At 39.6% G+C, this 6,629-nt stretch overlaps 1 long non-coding RNA gene across 1 annotated transcript in view; it reads left to right on the forward strand.

Annotated features, from left to right (window-relative positions):
* LOC141569606 (uncharacterized) overlaps positions 1-5,891 on the forward strand; it is a 28,695-nt gene extending 22,804 nt beyond the window's left edge. Inside the window, exon 3 of the long non-coding RNA XR_012493294.1 lies at positions 5,580-5,891. This is a non-coding gene — a long non-coding RNA (uncharacterized LOC141569606). The remainder of the gene's footprint in view (positions 1-5,579) is intronic.
* The last annotated feature ends 738 nt before the right edge of the window (positions 5,892-6,629 follow it).

Consider the following 6,629-nt stretch of genomic DNA (forward strand, 5'->3'; position numbering starts at 1 on the left):
ATTCTTCCAATCCATGAGCAGGAATGTCTTTCCATTTCTTTCGGTCTTCTTCCATTTCTTTCAAAAATGTCTTATAGTTTTCAGTATATAGGTCTTTCACATCCTTGGTTAAGTTTATTCCTAGGTATTTTATTCTTTTTGCTGCAATTGCAAAAGGAATTGTTTTTGTATTTCTTTTTCTGAGATTTCATTGTTAGTATATAGGAAGGCAATGGACTTTTGTGCGTTGATTTTGTAGCCGCAACTTTACTGTATTCGTTGATTGTTTCTAATAGCTTTTTGGTGGAGTCTTTAGGGTTTTCTATATATAGCATCATGTCATCTGCAAAGAGTGATAATTTAACTTCTTCATTCCCAATTTGATGCCTTTTATTTCTTTCTCTTGCCTGATTGCTCTGGCAAGGACTTCCAACACTATGTTGAAAAGCAGAGGTGATAGGGGACATCCCTGTCGTGTTCCTGAACGAGAGCAAAGGGCTTCAGTTTTCTCCATTAATTATGAGATTAGCAGAGGGCTTGTCATATATGGCCTTTATTATGTTAAGGTATTTTCCTTCTATACCCATTTTATTAAGTGTTTTAATCATAAATGGATGTTGTATCTTGTCAAATGCTTTTTCTGCATCAATTGATATAATCATATGATTTTTGTCCTTTATTTTGTTTATGTGATGTATCACATTGATGGATTCGTATGTTGAACCATCCTTGTGCCCCGGGATGAACCCCACTTGGTCGTGATGAATAATCTTTTTAATGCATTGTTGTATTCGATTTGCTAGAATTTTATTTAGGATTTTTGCATCGGTATTCATTAGAGATATTGGTCTGTAGTTTTCTTTTTTTGTGTTGTCCTTACCAGGTTTTGGTATCAGGGTAATGTTGGCCTCATAAAATGAGTTAGGGAGTACTGTCTCTTCTTCAATTTTTTAGAAGAGTTTGAGCAGGATTCGTATTAGATCCTCTTTGAAGGTTTGGTAGAATTCACTAGTGAAGCCATCTGGTCCCCCGGACTTTTGCTTTTGAAAAGGTTTTGGATGACTGATTCAATTTCGTTACTGGTGATCGGTCTGTTTAGATTTTCCAGTTCTTCATGGTTCAGCCTTGGCAGGCTATATGTTTCTAAGAACTTGTCCATTTCTTCTAGGTTGTTGAATTTGGTGGCATATATTCCTTCATAGTATTCTTGGATGATCCTTTGTATTTTTGTGGTGTCCGTGATAACTTCCCCTTTTACGTTTCTGATTTTGTTAATCAGTGTCTTCTCTCTTTTTATCTTAGTAAGTCTAGACAAGGGTTTGTCAATTTTGTTAATCTTTTCAAAGAACCAGCTCTTTGTCACATTAATTTTTTCTATTGTCTTTTTGTTCTCTATTTCATTTAGTTCTGCTCTAATTTTTGTTATTTCCTTTCTTCTGCTGACCTTGGGTTTTACTTGTTCTTCTTTTTCTAGTTCTTTAAGGTGTAACATGAGGTTATTTATTTGGGAGTTTTCTTGTTTCTTGAGATAGGCTTGTAATGAGATAAATTTCCCTCTTAAAACTGCTTTCGCTGCATCCCAAAAATTTTGGTAGGATGTATTTTCATTGTCATTTGTTTCTATGTATCTTTTGATCTCTCCTCTAATTTCTTCTTTGACCCAGTCCTTCTTTAAAAGTATGTTGTTTAATCTCCATGTATTTGTATTTTTCCCTGCTTTCTTTTTACAGTTGATATCCAATTGCAAAGCCTTGTGATCAGAGAATATGCATGGTATGATTTCAATCTTCTTAAATTTGTTGAGACTGATTTTATGTCCCAATATATGGTCTATCCTTGAGAATGTTCCATGTACACTAGAAAAGAATGTATAGTCTGATGTTTTAGGATGAAGTGCTCTATAAATGTCAATTATGTCCATTTCATCTAATGTGTCATTTAGGGCTACTATTTCGTTATTTATTTTCTGTTTGGATGATCTATCCATAGCTGTCAATGATGTATTTAAGTCCCCTAGTATAATTGTGTTTTGGTCAATTTCTCCCTTTAGTTCTGTTAGTAGTTGCTTGGTGTATTTCGGTGCTCCCTGATTGGGGGCATAAATATTGATGACTGTTATGTCTTCTTGTTGTACAGTCCCTTCACCATTATGAAATGTCCATCTTTGTCTCTTGTTATCTTTTTCACCTTGAAGTCTGTTTCATCTGATATCATTATGGCTACACCTGATTTTCTCTGGGTACCATTTGCTTGGAGTGTCAATTTCCACCCTTTCACTTTGAGTCTATGCTTGTCCTTGTAGCTGAGATGTGTCTCTTGGAGACAGCATATGGTTGGGTTTAGTTTTTGATCCAATCTGCTACTCTGTGCCTTTTTATTGGTGAGTTCAGTCCATTTACATTTAGGGTGATTATTGATATGTGAGGATTTCCTGTCATTCTATCTTTAGTTTTCTGGTAAGGCTGTGTCTCCATTGTTTCTTTGCCTTTTGTTGTTGTCTATTATTTCTGTGTGGTGGTATTCTATGATGTTTCCCTCTGTTTCTTCTTTTATTTCAGTATATATTTCAATTCTGGATTTATTTTGAGTGGTTACCCTTAAGTTTATGTAAAAGAAAGTTTGATATTTAGAGTATTCCATTTTCTTCAGCACGCTTACTTTCTCCATTCCCATATTCCGTTCAGGCCTTTACTCTCCCCTTTTTGAGTTTTGGTTGCCACAAATTGTCCCTGTTGATGGTGGTCGAATAGCCTCCTTTAGTATTTCTTGTAGTGCAGGTCGTGTATTAGAAAATTCCCTCAGCTTCTGTATGTCTGGAAAGGTCTTTATTCCTCCTTCATATCTAAAGGATATCTTTGCTGGATATATTATTCTTGGCTCATGATTTCTCTCTTTCAATAGTTTGAATATTTGGTTCCACTCCTCCTGGCTTGTAGAGTTTCTGCTGAAAAATCTGATGATAATCTAATGGGCTTTCCTTTGTAAGTTACCGTCTTCTTTTCCCTGGCTGCCTTGAGGATTCTTTCTTTGTCGTTGATTTTAGACAGCTTCAATACAATGTGCCTTGGAGAAGGCCTGTTGGGATTGAGGTAACTAGGTGTTCTATTTGCTTCTTGGATTCGAGGGTCCAGTTCTGTCCACAAATTTGGGAAGTTCTCATCGACAATTTGTTTGAATATATTCTCTGTTCCTTCTCTCTTTCTTCTCCTTCTGGTATGCCCATTATTCTTATATTGCTCTTTCTGATGGAGTCAGAAAGTTCTTGTAGAGTTCTTTCATTTCTTTTAAGTCTCAAGTCTCTTTCTTCTTCTATCTGTGTCATTTCCAGGTTTCTATCTTCGATGTCACTGATTCTTTGCTCCATCTGGTCAACTCTACTACCTAAGCTGGTTATTTCATTCTTAATTTCTTCTATTGAGTTCTTAATCTCCAGAAATTCTATTTGGTTCTTTTTAAGATTTCAATCTCTTTCGTAAAATGCTCATGCTGTTCTTTGATTGAGTTTCTGAGTTCATTTAACTGCCTATCTGTGTTTTCTTGTATCTCGTTGAGTTTTTCAGAACTGCAATCTTGAATTCTCTGTCATTTAAGTCACATATTTCTGTATCTTTAAGTGCCTTCTCTGGAGATTTTTCACTTTCTTTCTGAGCTATCTTGTTGCCTTGGTTATTCATGGCGATTACTGGTTTACTATTTCTCTTCCTAGACATCTACAGGAGTGACTTCTGCAACAGGTTGATAGAAGCGGTCTTTCTTTTGTTTGCCAGTACTTGTTGGTAGAATGTTTTATTATTTCTCCAACTGCAACTTATTTTCTTCTCCCACACGGTAGTGCTATGTTTTCTCTGCACTATTCCAACTTCTCACACAATGGGGGATTCCTGGGAGACGGGCTTCTCCTCTGTTAATAGTTCGTCTAGGTCACAGGGCGCAGTGTCCCGGTGGGTATGGAGAGCTTTTGATGTTCCAAAGCTCTTCCAGCTCCTGATTCAGAGCCCGTATGTTTCAGCAGTTCTGTTTACTCCTGCAGGGATCCGCCCAGATAGGTGGGGTCAGGGGGGGTGAGTTGTGAGAGGTGGCCCAGAGCAATGGCGGCGACCACCACCACAGCGGTCCTGCTTCCACAGCTCTCTCCCTTTGCTGGAACTAGTTGGGCTGTGAATTTGTGTTTGCGGTCCACAGTTCTCAAAACAGCAAATTTTCTGTTGTTTTGATCTGACACTGCTACTGTTTCGCTTCTAGCACCGGGCAGGTGGGGCCGGGTCGAGCTCTGGGAGGGGAGGGAGGGGGCGGCTAGTCTCAGTGCCTAAGGCTCCGTTCTCTGCTCGGCAGTGCGGCCTTAAACCACCGTTTTCAGCCTTTTTCCCTCAGTCTTTTCTCTGAGGTCTCTGCCGTGAGCGTTGGGTTCAGCCGTGTTATATGCTGCCCCCTCAGCCCTGTGGGCCACAAGCGGAGCCCTAGCAGTCCGAATTCTTCCCTCTCCCACAGCTGTGGTAGCTCCGGGAAGCAGTGAGCTCGGTGCACTGAGCGAAGTCTGCGTCCTGCGCCCGTGCAGCTCCGTCTCTGCACACTTCTCCCTTTCCTCCTCCCTCCACTCGCGCGAATCTTCCACCTGTAGGTGATTTCAGTCGGTAGTGGGCCTGTTCGTCTTGCCTGTCTGCTGTGCAGGGAGTCCTTTGTGGAGTTTTTGTTGTTCGATTCTTTGTAAATTCCAGGGGAGCTTTACAGAGGCTCACCTCACGCCGCCATTTTTCCGGAAGTCCCGCAACTTTCATGTTCTGAAGAGGATTTTTTAGTCAGGAGCACCTTGCTTACTTCCAGAGAACTTGAGAACTATCATTATGGACAAGACCTTCCACCCAATATTCTGACATGAGCCAGACTGGTGGGATGCTTTTTTTCAACAATCTCAACATCGCAGTGTTACCTAAGATCCCACTTTACTTAACATCGAGTCTGGTTTTAAAGCATTTATACAAGGTGTAACAATTAATTTCATGAACTCATCCCAGAAAAAGTGCTACATCACTCATTGCTGAATATCACTACAGTCACCTTCGAAGTACTCCCCTTGGGAAGCTATGCAACAACACCAGCGCCTAGTCCACCCTTCAAAACAATTTTGGAACTCTTTTTCTGGAATGACCATCAGAGCTGTCATCGTATTTCCCTTGATGTCCTGGATGTCATCAAAATGTCTTCCTTTCAATATTTCGTTATCTTCAGGTAAAGAAAAAAGTCATCGGGGGCCAGATCAGGTGAGTAGGGAGGGTGTCCCAATAGTTATTTGTTTACGGGCTAAAAACTCCCTCACAGATAGTGCCATGTGAGCTGGTGCATTTTCGTGACGCAAAAGCCATGAATTGTTGGCGAAAAGTTCAGGTCTTTTTCATCTAAGTTTTTTATGCAGCCTTTTTAGCACTTCCAAATAGTAAACTTGGTTAACTGTTTGTCCAGTTGGTACTAATTCATAATGAAAATGCCTCCAATATTAAAAAATGTTAGCAACATCATTTTGACTCTTGATTTGGACTGACAGAACTTTTTTGGTCGTGGAAAATTGGCTGATTTCCCTTGTGCACTTTGATGCTTTGTTTCAGGGTCCTATTGCTACACCCATGTTTCATCACCAGTGATAACATGGCCCAAAACATCATCTTGCCTCACAAAAAGGTCTTGGCAAACGTCAACTCTCCTTTGCTTTTGTTCATTGGTGAGCTCCTTTGGGATCATTTTTGCACACACCTTTCTCATGTCAAGATTTTCAAGTAAGATTTTCCTATTTCTCTATCAATGTTTACGTAGTCTGCTATGCTTCTCACAGTCAGCTGACGATTTTGATGCACAATTCGATGATTTTTTGCTATGTTTTTGTCAGTTCTGTTCGTTACTGGCTGCCGTGACCTCTCTTCATCAGTGACTCATTCTCTCCCCTCAGAAAAGAACGTTTAATCCATTGGTACACTGCCGTTTTCTTCATGGCATTATTCCCATAAACTTGGACTAATATGGCCCTGATTTCACTTCCACTCTTGCCAAGTTTAGCAAGAAATTTAATGTTTGTCCGTTGTTCTAATTCAAGCTCAGACATTCTCGCGACAGCACACAAAAACACGCAACAACAATAATGAATGCCACTCAGCAAGACACCGACACACGTCAACACAAACACAGCTGTGAGACACTGACATTCCAAAGTTATGAAACCTTACCGAGCTGTTTGTACAGTGCTGCCAATGTAAGCACACGGTGGCAAGTTTGCGAACTTAATTGTCAGACCTCGTACAAGAGCTATCACACAGTATTTGTCTCTGTCTGACATATCCCCCACTTTTAATAGTGGTTACCTTTGTGGAGAGAGAATCAGGGGTGGGGGTAGGGGCTTTAATTTACCTTTTGTATCTTCCTGTAGTTTGAATTTTTTTACCTTAAATGAATATGACTTTTAAAAAATTCCAACAGGGGTTATCTGGGCGGGAGCTAATGGCTTATTCTTATTTTTTACTTTGTATCTCTTTATTAGAAAAAAACTGATGAATCATTTATTATTTTAAGTATAGCATAGCGAAGGTAGTCAATAATATTTTTATAAATATGTATGGTGCCAGATGGGTACTAGGCTTATTGGGTGGACCACATTATAAGTTATA

This window comes from Rhinolophus sinicus, chromosome X (assembly GCF_036562045.2).
Source record: "Rhinolophus sinicus isolate RSC01 chromosome X, ASM3656204v1, whole genome shotgun sequence".
In the NCBI taxonomy this organism is placed as follows: Eukaryota; Metazoa; Chordata; class Mammalia; order Chiroptera; family Rhinolophidae; genus Rhinolophus; species Rhinolophus sinicus.